This window comes from Wolffia australiana, chromosome 20, assembly GCF_029677425.1.
Source record: "Wolffia australiana isolate 7733 chromosome 20, ASM2967742v1".
NCBI lineage: Eukaryota > Viridiplantae > Streptophyta > Magnoliopsida > Alismatales > Araceae > Wolffia > Wolffia australiana.
The window spans coordinates 2,204,538-2,222,108 of NC_135854.1; positions in this window are offsets into that span (position 1 = coordinate 2,204,538).

Here is a 17,571-nt window from a genome sequence, read left to right on the forward strand (position 1 = left end):
GACTCCACTCTTGCACCACCGCTCCCGCGCCGTGCCATGCCGCTAGTTGAGTGATGCGTGCCGCCACCGGCACAGCTCCACCGACCTTGCCCGTTGGTACCATCGCATCGACGGGTGTACGACTCCGGAACAACGTCGCCTAGAGGTACCTCGCTCCTCTAGCCCGCCCGTTAATTATCCATTGCCGTATATTTCTTCAATTTGCACTTCGCCGTGCTCGGGTTAGAGTGGGCGAGAGTATACACGAACCGAGAACGTCCATCGAGCATCTATCCTGGGTACGGGCTGAACCCATCCGTTATGTGAGAGCACCGACATATTTAGTTCGTTCGGCATCATAGATTCCTTCGTCGCTCCGACGAGGGTCAGGAAGTCACAGTCAACCACCCTGGAGTATGGAGCCCAGCAAACCCCACAAGTTGGGCCCGCACATACCGCCACCTAGGCTTGCATCGCATCTCATAGTTGCATCTCGATAGGTCCACATCAACGGACGACGTCGATGATGAGGTCCGCACTACCATCTCACCGGTATCCAAGCATCGCCTCAGATACCCCCCTAAAGGATGATGACATACCATCATCCTACATCAAACTTCATCTATCTGTTGTCATTTTGACATGGCCACCAAAGTCATGTTGTTTGATCTTGAAAATAACAGCATTTATGCAGTGTTTAGTCATTCGAAAGGCCAAACCAAATTACACAGTTTTGTCTTTTCTTTCAAAACAACCTGATACGTGCATTGTACTCTTGTCAAGGCCACCCAATCCTGTCGTTCTGCCTCTAATAGGATAGAAAAATTGTACTGTTTTCGTTACTTAAGACGAAATGACATCTCATTGATTTTGATTGTATAGAGGTTAGTAGATCTCATTGTTCTCTTGTTGATCATGCCAACAGATCACTTTGTTCTGCTCTAAAGTGACATTAAAATCCCAATATTATGCTTCTAATAGGGCAGGAAAGCTGCATTGATTTTGGTAGTTAAGAAGCCACCAAATTGACACCTATTTGAATTTTTATATGCAAGTAGATCTTGCTATTCTACTGTGATCATGCACCCAGATCCCAATGTAGTGATCTAAAACTAGCATTTAAATCCCAGTCTTCTGCCTTTCACCTGAAAGCAAATCACAACGTTTACGTGGTAAGAGGCAACTAACTGCCTCTGTTCTGCATTTATTTTCAAACAACTCAATCTCACTAATCTATTTGGATACAAAGCCACTAAATCCCATTGTTCTCCTATGATGGTTACAAGGCCACCAAATCCTAGCGTTCTGCTCTCATCAAATACCTGTGTTCTTGATGGAGCAGCTCCAGCCGCAGCCCCGGAAACGTCTTGTTCTGTCATCATTGTGGAAAGGAAATCTTAGTGTTTTATCTCTAAAAGGGCAGCAACATTGTCTTCGTTGGACATTCAAAAGGCCACCAAATGGCACCATTCTGCATTTTCCTATAAGCAACCTGATCTCTCTGTTGTGGTCTTGACAAGGCCGCCAAATCTTGTTGTTCTGCCTTTGAACAAGTCAGCAAAAGTGCAATGTTTTGGTTGTAAGATGCAACCAGTTCCCACCTGTATGCATTTTTTTTAACCACTCATTCTTAGTGTTCTGTTTGGTTACAAGGCCACCAAATCCTAGCAATCAGCTCTCATCAAATACCTGTGTTCTTGATGGCGCAGCTCCAGTCGCAGCCCCGGAAACGTCTTCGGAGACGTCACCGTCGTCCTCGATAGCACCAGCCATCCGTGTTCAGCCTGCTCAGCAAGCCAAGGCGACGGTACGCGTGCCTGGATTCAAATATCCTGGGTAACGGACACCTTATCATCGTCTTTACATCTTTGTTTTATTCGTCGTTTTGGTTTTAGTCTTCGTCGATCGTTGTCTTAAGACCCGTCGTTATCATTTGTAAGGAGGGAGGTTCGTCCTATAAGGATCTCCCATCCCCCCTGGCCTCATCATTTCTTGGTTCGTCTCCTTCGTCTTCTTTCCTTCAAGGTCCTAGGTTGCATGGCTTGTCGTGTTTTCTGTGTTGTTCCTTTTGTCTTTTGGTCCAAGGGCCCCCCCTACTCCCCCCTATATAAGGGAAGGAGGGATGCCCTAATGTACAACCATCGCTGAATTGTGAAAGAGAAAAGTTTCCCCGTTGAAGGATTAGGGTCACCACCCAAGAGGAGAAGAGAGGAGAGAAGGAGAAAGAAGAACAGGAAGAAGGGGTTACCGGTCGCTGCCCTCACCTCTAGGGGCCGCCGGGCCTCGTCTCGCAGCGCCAAGCCGCGCCAGATCGTCTTCCCACGCCTTCGCGCCACGTGACTGCACCGCACTCCGCGCTGTGAGCACGCAGTCGCGGCGCGATCTGCAGCAGCGTCGTGATGTGACCAACGCAGGCGCTGCGAGCGCCGTTAGACGTGGTCGCGGTTTGCCCAGGGCCACCGCACGAGTTGCAGCCGCCGGGTGCCTGCCACCCGGTGTCTCGCCGCCCAAGTCGACGTGTGTGCCGACTACACCGCGTGACGCGCCTCAGAGCACCGCTGGACTCCGGGAATTGCCGTCGCCCTTTGTGACACCGCCGTGAGCCTGTGAACGTGCTACAAAACCCAGGTCAACCTTCCTACACCTCCGGACGTCCGCGTCCCTCCCTCAACCTCGGTCAAGAGCCTCGCCCATGATGCGAAAAAACACCCAACGTCGTCTCGGCCGGGCAGCCAGATGCTGACCGTTACTCGCAGGCGGCACCTGTCGTAGCCACCGTCGACGGGCACCCTGCCCCGCTGACTGCTGGCACCGCCATGCGAACGTGACATCGTTGCTCGAAGTCGTCGCAGCGCCCAGGTGTGCCGCTGCACCCGGTTACCGTTCTTACCGACCGTCCATACCGTCTGCGCGCTGGAAGTCATCACCCACTGACCGCCTACGACACCGACCCACTCCGCCGAGCTGCCAAGATCGAGACGACTGGCTCCCGGACAACCTGAGGTACGCCTTCCTGTCCTGCCCCGTCTCTTATTTCTTGCAGTGTGCTTTCGATTGTCTCCACCGCGCTTGGGATAGATGTAGGTGAGCGTGACAGGTCGAGTGAAGCTTATCGTCATTCGAGCGTCTTACCTGTTTGGTACGAGTCCGGTTTGACCGTCACGTGCGAGCACCATCTGGTGGGAGTCATCCCGTTCGGCGCCGTAGCATCCTCGTCCCTCTCAGACGAGGGTCAGAGGGTCTACTTACCGTCACTGGGCGACTACATCAATGCCCGGACGTCGGCACCCTACTGCTCGTTGGCAACTGCATGTACTACACCCCTCGCCCGTGCATTTCATCGTAGGCCATCCTTGTAGGAGACCCATGTCGGACGACTACCTCGGCATAGCCGTCGGGCATTGTCACCCTCGACACCGAGTACCATTCCTCGGTGATGGCAGGACCTCGTCCCCGATGTCGTCCTGCATCAGTTCCGTCCTAGTATCATTGTGGCAAGAAAATCCCAGAACTTGGCCCCTAAAAGGGCCATAAAATTGCATTCTTTGGGCATTCAAATGGCACTGTTGTGCATTTTCCTTTGAAACAACCTGATCTCTGCATTGTGTTCCTTCAGAGCCCACCAAATAATGTTATTATGCATCTAACGAGGCAGCAAAATTACACTGTTTGGGCATTTTTGGGCATTTAAACATCAAATCATCTTTTTTCATTGTTTGGGCATTCAAAATGCCACCAAGTTTCACCGTTCTGCATTTTTTTGCAAAAACCTGGTTGTGCTCACCTCTTCACGAGGCCACCAAATCCTGTTTTTCGAACTATAACAAAGCACAAAATTTGCAATGTTTGGGCATTTAAACAGCAACCAACTCGCACCACTTTGCATTTTCTTGTATAACAACCTGGTCTATACGCTCAGGACTTGAGGTAGACACCAAATCCTGTTGTTCCACCTCTTCCAGAGCAACAAAATTACAATATTTTTGTGTTCTTATCTCATAGTGGCCAGAAAATTCCAGTGTTTTGTTCTACTATCTTCATGGCAAGCAAATCCCAGTGTTCTACTTCTAAAAGAGTGGCGAAGTTGCATTCCCTCGGCATTCAAAAGGCCACCAAATCACACCATTCTACATTTTCATTTTAAGCAACCTGATCTTTGTATTGTGATCTTGACGAGGCAACCAAATCATGTTCTTGTACCTCAAACTAGGCAACAAAATTATAATTTTTAGGTAGTACGTTGCAACCAGCTACCACCGATGTGCATTAATTTTCAAACAACTCGCTCTTAGTTATCAAAGTTGCAGTGTTTTGCCTCTAATAGACCACCAAACCGTAATGTTATGGCCCTAATAAAGCAAAAAAATTGCAATGTTTTGGCAGTAAGATGCAACCAATTGCCACTAGTATGAATTTATTTTTAAACAACTCACTCTTAGTAATCCAAAGTTTCAGTGTTTTGCCTCTAACTGACTCTCATTGTTTTGCCAAATCCTTGTTTTATTCCTCTAAAAAGGCAGCAAAGTTGCAGTGTTTTTTAGTAGATGCAACCCGTTGCCACGGGTCTGAATTTTTTATGGCGAGGACGCCAACACTTCAGCACTGAACGCATCACCACGGTCAACTGCAGTCAGCACGCCCGCTATGGACCACGGTCAACCAGAGTCAACCGAAATCAACATGCCATAACCGTCGACAAGCACGTCTCCACCCACGCACGTCCCTACGCGCGTCATGACACGACGCCAGAGGCAGATCCACAACTGCCCTTTGGCGTGACACGGCACATGTCTTTATTTTCTCATCATTTTCTCTTTCCTCCAAGGCCTATATATAGGCCATTGTTTTCAAGAAACATCAGGCAGTAATTATTTCAAGAATTGAGTTTTGTTAACTCTTCTTGGAGGACTGCCCAGCCTCCCCTGTCCCTCTTAACCCTAGCCTTTGTCGCCGCCGCCACCGCCGTTGTCGCTGCCGCCGCCGCCTCGCGACGTCGGCCTCCTGTCTCCTCTCCATTCTCTCTCTTTCTCTCTCTCTCTCTCTCTCTCTCTCTCTCTCTCTCTCTTTTTCTCCCTCTCACCCTCTCTCTCTCGCCCAAGGCTGCCTAGGTAGCCCGCAAAGGGGCCACCCAGGCTGCCCGCGCGCCTAGGCAGCCTTCGCCAGGGCCGCCCGAGGATGCATTCCGGCTGCCCCTATCCGGACGCCGTTGGCGCTTCCCGGCAGCGTGGCACGCTGGTTGCGCTCCGCCGCACTCCGCGCCGCGCGGCGGCGCCGTGCGCTCGCGCGCCGCTGCGCGCAGCGCGCGGTGTTCGCCCACGCTAGACGTTGCGCCCACGACAACCGCACTCAACCAGGGCCGTTCAACACCCGAAACGTCCAGCCTCTTCCTCGTCCAGTGGGCCGCTCAACGCCCGGATTCGCCCAGCTTCGTCACGATCAGAATTGCCCGCAACCTCCTCACGCACTACGGTGCCGAGGTACGCCTGAACTCTTTGGTGTCGAAGTGTTCCTCGTTCAGTGTTTTCCCGAGAAGTTTCCACCGCCGTCAGATTTAGATTTGGTTTGAGATTCTATCTCTTCTCTCCTCTTCTCGAGTATTCCCTTGCGACGTGAATTCGGGTATTGATTTCGGTGCTTAGGCATCGTCGCGATGGGGGAAGACAGTACTCCCGCCCTCGAAAAGGGTCGGAGCTGCACCACCAGATTTTCATCGGTTAAATCCGAATTCGATCGTGAATTTCTGGGGACTGTTTTATCCCTACCTATAACCCGCCTATTACCCATATCTGTCGTCAACCCATCCATCCCCTCAGTCACCTTTTCCTTAGTTGTCCTACGTCATTGAGATAGAGATAGAGATAGAGATAGATAATGAGATAAAGCTAGAGACAGACATAGAGATAATGAAAGAGATAGAGATAGAGATAGGGATAGAGATGGAGATAGAGATAGACATAGAGATAGAGATAGAGATGGATACATAGATAGATATAGGGATAGAGATAGAGATAGAGACATAGATAGAGATAGATACAGAGTTACAAATGTAGATAAAGATAGATATAGAGATAGAGATAAAGAAAGATATGAAAATGGCGATAGAAATAAAAATAGAGATAAAGTTTGAGATACAGATAGAGACAGAGATAGAGATAAAGATAGAGATAGAGATAAAGATAGAAATAGAGATAAAAACAAAGATAGAGATGGAGATAGAGATAGAGATAAACATAGATATACAGATCGAGATACAGAGAGATAAAGATAGAGATAGAGATACAGATAAAGATAGAGATAGATATAGAGATAGAGATAGATATAGAGATAGAGATGAAGAAAGAGATAAAGATAGAGATAGAGATAGCGATAGAGATAGAGATAGAGATATAGATAGAGATAGAGATAGAGATAGAGATAGAGATATAGATAGATATAGAGATAGAGATAGAGATAGAGATAGATATGGAGATAGAGATAGAGATAGAGATAGAGATAGGGATAGTGGTAGAGATAGAGATAGAGATAGAGATAGAGATAGAGATAGAGACATAGATAGAGATAGATATAGATACAGAGTTACAAATGTAGATAAAGATAGATATAGAGATAGAGATAAAGAAAGATATGAAAATAGGGATAGAAATAAAAATAGAGATAAAGTTTGAGATACAGATAGAGACAGAGATAGAGATAAAGATAGAGATAGAGATAAAGATAGTAATAGAGATAAAAACAAAGATAGAGATGGAGATAGAGATAGAGATAGACATAGATATACAGATCGAGATACAGAGAGATAAAGATAGAGATAGAGATAGAGATAAAGATAGAGATAGATATAGAGATAGAGATAGATATAGAGATAGAGATGAAGATAGATAAAGATAGAGATAGAGATAGCGATAGAGATAGAGATAGAGATATAGATAGAGATAGAGATAGAGATAGAGATATAGATAGATATAGAGATAGAGATAGACATAGAGATAGAGATAGAGATAGATATGGAGATAGAGATAGAGATAGAGATAGAGATAGGGATAGTGGTAGAGATAGAGATAGAGATAGAGATAGAGATAGAGATAGAGATAGAGATAGAGATAGAGACATAGATAGAGATAGATATAGATACAGAGTTACAAATGTAGATAAAGATAGATATAGAGATAGAGATAAAGAAAGATATGAAAATATCGATAGAAATAAAAATAGAGATAAAGTTTGAGATACAGATAGAGACAGAGATAGAGATAAAGATAGAGATAGAGATAAAGATAGAAATAGAGATAAAAACAAAGATAGAGATGGAGATAGAGATAGAGATAGACATAGATATACAGATCGAGATACAGAGAGATAAAGATAGAGATAGAGATAGAGATAAAGATAGAGATAGATATAGAGATAGAGATAGATATAGAGATAGAGATGAAGAAAGAGATAAAGATAGAGATAGAGATAGCGATAGAGATAGAGATAGAGATATAGATAGAGATAGAGATAGAGATAGAGATATAGATAGATATAGAGATAGAGATAGACATAGAGATAGAGATAGAGATAGATATGGAGATAGAGATAGAGATAGAGATAGAGATAGGGATAGTGGTAGAGATAGAGATAGAGATAGAGATAGAGATAGAGATAGAGATAGAGATAGAGATAGAGATAGAGATAGAGACATAGATAGAGATAGATACAGAGTTACAAATGTAGATAAAGATAGATATAGAGATAGAGATAAAGAAATATATGAAAATATCGATAGAAATAAAAATAGAGATAAAGTTTGAGATACAGATAGAGACAGAGATAGAGATAAAGATAGAGATAGAGATAAAGATAGAAATAGAGATAAAAACAAAGATAGAGATGGAGATAGAGATAGAGATAGACATAGATATACAGATCGAGATACAGAGAGATAAAGATAGAGATAGAGATAGAGATAAAGATAGAGATAGATATAGAGATAGAGATAGATATAGAGATAGAGATGAAGAAAGAGATAAAGATAGAGATAGAGATAGCGATAGAGATAGACATAGAGATATAGATAGAGATAGAGATAGAGATAGAGATATAGATAGATATAGAGATAGAGATAGACATAGAGATAGAGATAGAGATAGATATGGAGATAGAGATAGAGATAGAGATAGAGATAGACATAGAGATAGGGATAGTGGTAGAGATAGAGATAGAGATAGAGATAGAGATAGAGATAGAGATAGAGATAGAGATAGAGATCGATATAGAGATAGAGGTAGAGATAGAGATAGAGATAGAGATAGAGATAGAGATAGAGATAGAGATAGAGATAGAGATAGAGATAGAGATAGAGATAGAGATAGAGATAGAGATAGAGATAGAGATAGAGATAGAGGTAGAGGTAGAGATAGAGAAAGAGATAGAGATAGAGATAGAGATAGAGATAGAGACAGAGATAGAGATACTGACAGAGATAGAGATAGATATAGAGATAGAGATAGAGATAGACATAAAGATAGAGATAGAGATTGAAATAGATATAGAGATGAAGATGGAGATAGAGAGAGATAGAGATAGAGATAGAGGTAGAGATAGAGACCGAGATAAAGAGGGGATAGAGATAGAGAGAGAGATAGGGATTCAGAGATATAGATAGAGAGATAGAGATAGAGATAGAGATAGAGATAGAGATAAAGATAAAGATAGAGATAGAGATAGATATAGAGATAGAGATAGAGATAGTAATAGGGATAGAGATAGAGATAGAGATTGAGATAGAGATAGAGATAGAGATAGAGGTTGAGTTAAAAATAGAGATAAAGATAGAGATAGAGATAGAGATAGAGATAGAGATAGAGATAGAGATAGAGATAGAGATAGAGATAGAGATAGAGATAGAGATAGAGATAGAGATAGAGATAGAGACAAAGATAGAGATAGAGATAGAGATAGAGATAGAGATAGAGATTAAGATAGAGATTAAGATAGAGATAGAGATAGAAATAGAGATAGAGATAGACATAAAGATAGAGATAGAGATAGAGATAGAGATAGAGCTAGAGATACATCTAGAGATAGAGATAAAGATAGAGATAGAGATAGAGATGGAGATAGAGACGGAGAAACAGATAGAGATAGAGATAGATAGAAATAGAGATAGAGATAGAGATAGAGATAGAGATAGAGATAGAGATAGACAGAGATAGAGACTGAGACAGAGATAGAGATAGAGATAGAGACAGAGATAGAGATAAAGATGGATATAGAGATAGAGATAAAGATAGAGATAGAGATAAAGATAGAGATCAAGGTTGAGATACATATAGAGACAGAGATAGAGATAGAGATAGAGATAGAGAAAGAAATAGAGATAGAGATAGCGACAGTGATAGAGAAAGAGATAGAGATAGAGAAAGATAGAGATAGAGATAGATATGGAGATAGAGATAGAGATAGAGATAGAGATAGGGATAGAGATAGAGATACAGATAGAGATAGAGATATAGTTTGAGATAGAGATACAGATAGAGATAGAGATAGAGATAGAGATATAGATAAAGATAGAGGTAGAGATAGATATAGAGATAGAGATGGAGATAGCGATAAAAATAGAGTTAGAGATAGAGACAGAGATAGAGATAGAGATGAAGATATAGATAAAGAAACAGATAGAGATAGGGTTAGATGTAGAGATAGAGATAGAGATAGGGATAGAGATAGAGATAGAGATGGAGATAGAGATAGAGATAGAGGTAGAGATAGAGATTTAGATAGAGAGGGAGATAGAGATAGAGATAGAGATAGAGATGGGGATGGCAATAGAAATAGAGATAGAGATTGATGTAGGGCTGCTACTGAGAAGGGTGATTGAGGGGATGTATACGACAAGGATGGGTAAAAGATGCTTGACAGGTTTGTATGGAGTGATAAAATAGACCATAGAAATCCACACGGTCGAATTTGGAGTTTAAAACCTATGAAATACTAGTGGTGCAGCTTCTATCTATGTCAAGGGTGGGAGTACTGTCTTCACCCACCCCGAGGATGCCAAGGCACCAAAATCATTATCCAAATTCACGTCAGGAAAGAAACTCTCAAAGAGAATAGTTGTAAAACCAAATCAAATCTGACGGTAGTGGAGAGTTCTCAAGGAATACTGGACGGAGAACACTTGGACACCCAAGAGTTCAGGTATACCTCAGCACCGTAGTGCGTGAAGAGGCTGTGGGAAATCCATATTTGTGATGATAGGGAATGATCCCGGGCGTTCACCCGTCCAAACGATGAACGAGTGTGATCGATCCAAGCTTGCGCGGATTGGCCAAGGGCGGATTGTCCGAGGTCAGTCCTGGAGCGGTCCTTGGGCGACCAGGGAGAGTGGCCAAGGGCAGCCTTGGGATGGTCGTGAGTGGGTGCCTTGGGCGGTCCATTGGTGGCCCTGAATGGGCGGTCAAGAGGCGACGTTCGGCAGCCTTGAGTGGGCGGCCTGGGCAGCCCTTGGGCGGCCAGGGAGGGTGGCCAAGGGGCGCCCTTGGGCGGCCTTGAGTGGGTGCCCTAGGCGGTCCATTGGTGGCCCTGAATGGGCGGCCAAGAGGGGGCGTTGGGCAGCCTTGAGTGGGCGGCGTGGCCCTTGGGTGACCAGGGAGGGTGGCCAAGGGGCGCCCTTGGGCGGCCTTGAGTGGGTGCCCTGGGCGGTCCATTGGTGGCCCTGAATGGGTGGCCAAGAGGCAGCGTTGGGCAGCTTTGAGTGGGCGGCCTGGGCAGCCTAGACGGGTGGCTAAGAGGCAGCCGTGGTGCGGGCGTAAGTGGGCGGCCCTAGGGTGGCTTGGAAGGGTGGCGAAGGGGCAACCTTGGGGCAGCCTTGAATGGGCGGCCCTTGGGCGGGCCTGGGAAGGCGGCCAAGGGGCGGCCTTGGGCGCCCTTTGGGGGCTTGGGAGGGCAGCCAAGGGGCGGCCTTGGGCGGCCCCGGGTGGGCGGCCTGGGCAGCATTTGGGTGGCCTGGAAGGGCGGCCAAAGGGGTGGCCTTGGTCGACCTTGTGTGGGCGGTTTGGGCAGCCCTAGGGCGACATAGGAGGGCGGCCTTGGAAGGGCCTGAATGGGCGGCCTGGGGCGGCCCTCAGGCGGCTTGGGAGGGCGGCCAAGAGGGCGGCTTTTGGCGGCCTTGAGTGGACGGTCTGGGCAACCCTTGGGCGGCCTGGGAGGATGGAGAGAGAGATGAGAGACAATAAAGAAGGAGAGAAGGAAAAGAGAGAAATGGAGAGGAGAGTGACCGGCGACGCGAGAAGGCGGCGGCGGCAGCGGGGCAGCGGAGGTAGGGTTGGAGAACGGTAGGGGAGGCTGGGCAATCCTCCAAGAAGAGTTAGAAACAAACTCAATTCCTGGATAATGACTGCCTAGCTGTTTCTTGAAACAATGGCCTATACATATAGGCATTGGAGGAAAGAGAAAATACAACTTAACGAAGAGAAATTGAAAAAGAGAAATGGAAGATGAGAGACATGACTCATGTCACATCAAGGGGCAATTGTTGATCTATCATTAGCGGCGTGTCATGCTGCCCCAAGGGGCGTGCATGTGTGGAGACGTGCGTGACGCTGCTGTGTAGACTTCATCTAATAATGGTTGCGGTGTGTCCGTGGCGGAGGCGTTGACTTCAGTTGACTGTGGCGGTGTGTCCGTAGTGGAGACGTTGACTTCGGTTGACGGTGGTGGCGTATCCGGTGTCGATGCATTGGCGTCCACGCCACCAATTTCCCCGGGGTGCAAAGAACTGGACTCTGTCGAGTAAGCGTCGGGAGACTCCAGCGGGAACACCAAGTCTGGCTGTAGACAAGCTAGGTCCTCTTCCGTGATCCACGTGTCGTCCGTCGATGCTTTGCCCTGCCAACGAACAAGAAACTTTCGCACAATCCCACCTTTGGTGAAGGTGATTACCTCGTCAAGTATAGCCTCGATGTTCTCTCGCCAATCAGATGGTAGTGAAGGGGGAGTGGACAAGTCAAACTCACTCACCGAGAAGTGCGAGGGTAGAGGAGGGCCATTAGATGAAAGCGGTGGGGCTTTAAATCCGACTAATTCTGAGATACTCAAAGTGGTGCTCATCCCCCACGTAGAGGGTATGTCGACGGCATAGGCATTTTCCCCTACTTGTTTGAGGATTGGGAATGGTTCGGCACTACTAGCATGAAGCTTAGTAGCCCGCTTGGAAGAAAATCTCTCCGGCCTAACCCTCACCATCGCCATGTCACCATCTTTAAATTTGCGAAAGCGATAGTGTAAATCTGCAGTCTGTTTATATGAGGTGTTGCTATTTATGATGCGTGTATGAATTTCCTCATGCAAACTCATGACCATCATCTGAGACTCTAGTATGCGGTAACATGGGTATCAGGTCAGTGGGCGTACGAGGTGAATGACTAAGAAAGGATTGTGGGATGCATAGGCGACAGTCATAAAAGTATGACGATAATTGAGTTTGTTGTGAATGCATATGAATGGATAGATAATAGTACGAAGAAGACACCCTCAAAATTGATGCCCGAAAATATTTCTGGATTGTCAAATATCTTGATTTGCATATGAATCATTCTCACTACTTGGGTTTTTCTCACTCCTTAGTGTTAAATCTCCAGTGTGGCATGAAATATTCAGGAAATCTAAATATTCCATGTTGATTTATGTTCCAATCATAATATTAAATTCTTTAACGACATGTTTCAATGCTTATTCCAAAATTTTGGCATTGTAATTTGTCATTCTCTTTACGAGAATAAAATGTAGCCATTCGTAGACATTTTTATTTATCGGTGACACATTTGAAAAACTAAATGATGTGTTTTCAATCATAAGATTAAATCCTTGAATGATGTGTTTCCTTGATTTTTCTAAAAAGTTGGCAACATTGTCTTTATTCATTTTTTCTATTTGTCCAGATCTCCTTTTTTAAATTCGGAAAGTGCACTGGTTTTCATTTAAATATACACATTCTCTCAGTCCACAACATGATGTGTAGACAAAAGATATATATTTTTTAAGAAAATGATTTTTCATTATGGCATTACATTTTATGGTGCCATAATGATAATTGTTTATGAATGTCTTCTTGCCAGTCATTGGCTACATCCATCATTGTGTGCGGAAAATGATTGGCCACAATTAAAATGCATGGGATTGTAGTAAGTTGAAACATATGAATAAATCCAGAGATATAAATTAAATCTCTTTAATCTTTCAAAAGAATATATTTTCACTTGAAAGTTTTAGTTTCTACTCAAATTTATGGTCAGGAAATTCTAAAATTCTAATTTTAATGTCGCTTATCAGACTTAAATATTGATTGTTAATGACTATGATGTAAAAAATCCAACAAATCCAAAATCTAGAAAAATCAAAGTATCACTTAAAATAGATTTTCTAATTTTAAGCTTAATGTAATCATTATTTTGTTGTCATAGTATGTATATGAAATGTTGTAGGCCAACATTAATGTATATTATGTGGCTTCAAGCCGATCACACTTCCATAGTATGTTTAAGTTTGTCAAAATAAATATTTGTCATTTAATGAAAGTCATGAATATTAGAAATGAATAGGTGAATTACAATGAGACCACAAGACAATGACCAGTAATATTTAAGCATGAATCCTAAATATTTCTTTCTGAAGAAACTCGGTATGGACATCTAACTAGGGAAGTTCATGCGGTGTGAAAATTCGCACCATCCGTGCGAATTTTTGCTCGCACGAAAGGCACCCTGCGATGCGTGGTGGTGAAGAATTTGTTCAAACTGGATTTCTGGATGATGGTAAAAGGGTTCAATAAATCAGGGAATCTCTTTCTCTGTCTCTTAGATTTGCTCTTTCTCCTTCTGTCCAGAAATGTATTCGCTGATGTAATAATTGATCGAACAATCTATGCTGATGAAGATTTCACATTTATCATTCTATGATGAGAGAGAGAGACAAATTCCATCTAAATTAAATAAACTGATTGGATTGTTGGATTGAGAGAAAGAGAACAGCCCTATAATAATCAACCGCAAACTGGTATTCCAGGATCGTGCGAATCATGCTTGATTGAATATTATCAATAGGATTAAAGTATGAACCCACTTATAGATCCGCCCTACAAATATCAGCTAAGAAGCTCATAATAAACAATGTAGATCGCTAATTACCTTTGCCTTCGGACTTGGCGGCGTCTTCTTCAAAGGATAGTAGACAAAAATGACAGAGAAAGAGGGGAATAAGGGAGGGAAAGATGGAGAGTGACAGAGACAGGAAGAGGGGATAGAAGATGACCGATACAACGAGAGAGAGAGAGAGGAAGACGAGAAGGAAAGCAAGGAGCCGAGGACAGTGAGTTAGCATCTCAGCGACCGAGACTCCAAGAGCGAGAGAGAAGGCACGAGGGGGGGAATCCTTCATAAAATTTGCACATTTGCACCAATTCTCACTGCACTGAGGTCTGTGCGGTGTGCGGTGCGGTGTGCGGATATTTTGTGCGATGCGGTGTGCAAAATTCACACCGCACCTGATGTCAGACGTTGTCGAGGACGTCGTCCGGTTGGCACCGAGTATGATGGCTCGGTACCGATAAAGGGTAATGGTATCGAACGTCGATGGTGTCATCGTCCGATGGATGAAACCCTAATGGGTTGATGTAGCTATGACATGGTGAAGATGCGTCCTACATGTCGTACGTGCAGGCTCTGACTCCAGGAAGGCGCCAAGCTCCAGGCTTGGACGGGGTCGCCAGGTGACGACGATGGTGGCCTCTCAAACTTTGTTAGAGCGACGAAGGCATCTACGGCCGAACGGATTCAATCCGTAGGGCTCTCACGTAACGGACGGACTCGTCCGTATCGGTAAGACACTCGTGATGTCGTAGTTTATCTCAATTTTTCCTCTCTCACCTACCTAGCCCGAGCGCGGTGGAGTCAAATCAAAATTATACAGCAAGAGATAAGTAAACAACCAACGGGAGAGGAAGGTGTACCTTGTCAGCACGTGGCTCGTGGTGCAGAATTCATCGACAGGCGGGAGCGGTCGAAGCGGGTGTGGCGGAGAGGTGACGGAGAGCAGACGGCGGCTCAACGAATGATGTTGATGCCGGAGCGTTGGTAAAGGGTGGAGGAGAGGAGATGTAGGAATGACCCGAAGATGATGCGGCTCGAGCGACTCCGCTGGACCCGTCGGAGCTAACGTGCGATAGTCAGCTCGGGCGAGTCGTGTAGCAGGTGTGAGCGGCGATGACCATTCACGTGTAGGGCGGAGAATCCCAGCATTGTCTGGTAGCTAGAGGCGGGCCAAGCCGACAAGAGCCGGCAGTTGGCAGGAGCAGGAGCGTCGCCTTGGCACCGAGGCATGGTCAGGTGGGAAGCCCTCGGTTAAGATGTTCCCATCCAAGTTCGATCCAATCAAGTGGAGTCTCGACCAAGGGGTTCCCGGTCCAATGTTTTCACGGCTACGGTGGATCCCCTCGTCAAGAGGACTGCACAATCAACCGACGGTGACCAGCCGCTGGATTTCTTGACCAGGGGAAGTTCTCGGTCACAACCAACGTCAGAGAATCGCATCTGAACGATCCAATCAATAGATTTCATGGCAGATTTTTCCCTGGGCGAGTGAATTTCAAGACCGACGGTGTCCAGTCGATTGGCTTCATGACCAGATCGATCGGCAGGAATTCCAAAGTGGGTGCGGACCTGGATAGATCGAGATCCTAGGAAGTATCCAATTGACAGAGCAGTCACTCTCGTAGGCCCTCAGACCAAGGGAGAAGTCCCATTTGAAAGCCCCAATTTGCCCGTGCAACACCCCTGGTCGCGAATTTCGTGTGTCGCGGCAAGGAGGAGGCTGCGGTGGTGCGTTCGTTGACAGGCGGGTGCAGGCGAACGACGGCGACGGTCGTGAATCTGGGACCCCCAAATTCAGTGGGAAATCTCCAATTGACAATCCCAGTTCACCCGGGCAACATCTAGGTCGCGACTTACGTGCGTCGTGGTAAGGAGGAGGTTGCGATGTGACGATCGTTGACAGGCGGCAAGATTCTGGGTCGTGGGGAGTCTCCACAGTAGAGGGGCTGGGTAGGGAGAATAGGAGGGGAGGGGGCGACGGGGAAGATGGACAGACCCTTTCCCTACCTCCTTCCGATGGGTTCTCTCCTTCCTGGCGGCTTCAGCGGGCTCCTCTCCTCCCCCCTTTGTTGATTTCTCTCGATGGAGGGGGGGTGAGAACAAGAACAATGATACAAACTTTCTTCTTAATTCCTCGTCTAAGGGTCTAGGGCGGCCCCCTCTTCCCCCTTTATATAAAGGGGGAAGAGGTCAATGGGCCCCCCTTAGTGGGTCAACAAAAAAGGAAATAGGGTCCATTAGGGGCCCATATAGAATGGGCCCCCATTACACATAGAAGGGGGGAATTTAAAACATAAAAGAAAAGGACAAAGGGGAAATGTGGGAGGGGAAGTCCAAATTGCCAAGGACCCTGATGCAGGACGAAGGCGGAGTCGTCACCCCGATGAGGATGATGTTCGAATAGCGAGGGAGATAATACACGGACATCGTCGAAGACGTCATCCGTCGTTGTGGACCTACCGAGATGCGACTATGTGATGCGATGAAAACCCTAGGTGACGGTAGGTGCAGGCCCCGACTCGTCGGGTTCTCTAGGCTTCGTGCTCCGGGCCAGGCGACGGATGACGACGACGGTGACGTGCTGAACCTCGTCGAAGCAACGAAGGAGTATACGGCGCCGAGCGGATTAAATCCGTTGGTGCTCTCATGTAACAGTTGGGCTCAGCCCATACCTAGGATTGACGCTCGATGGACGCTCTCGTGTCTGTGTATACTCTCACCTACTCTATCCCGAGCGCGGTGGAGTGCAATCAAAGGGCATACGACAAAGATAATTAATGCGTGGGCTAGAGGAGCGAGGTACCTCTTGGTGACGTCGTCCTGGATTCATATACCTGTCAATGTAGAGTGCCGACGAACGGGGTTGGTGGAGCTGTGCCGGTGGCGGGACAGCGTCGCTCGATTGGCAGCGTGGTGCGGCTCAAGAGCGGTGACGCTGGAGCGAAGTCGGAAGGAGGAGTAAGGCGACGCGGCGTGGACCGACGCGGCGGCGGGTTGCATCTGCCACTGCGAACGGCTACGGCTGATCCCTCGGCTGCCGCGGCCGCAACTTGCAACTACAACTGCGGTCGCGGCCGACGACGGCCGTGGCTTGCGGCCGCGACTGGCGGCGACCGCGGGTTGCGGCTGCGACCGCGATTAGCTGTGGCCGCGGGCTGCGGCTGCAATCGGCTACGACTGCGGGTTGCGGCTGCGATCGGCGGCGGCCGCGGCTCGGGCGGCGGAGGGGTGGCCGCCCTGGGGCTCCGGCGACGGGATCCGGCGGCTGCGGCGGCCCCAAGGTCTCCACCAGCGGCCGGCGGCCGGATCTCGAACGGAGGCGGTGCGGGGCTGACGGCGTCACTGTAGGCACGGGCTAGGGCTCGTTGGCGGAGTCCCGATGGAACCGGACTCGGCGGAACGGGGGACGGGCGATGGCTGTCGGCCCCGTTCCCGTTCCGCCCTTCTCTCTCTCACTCTCTTT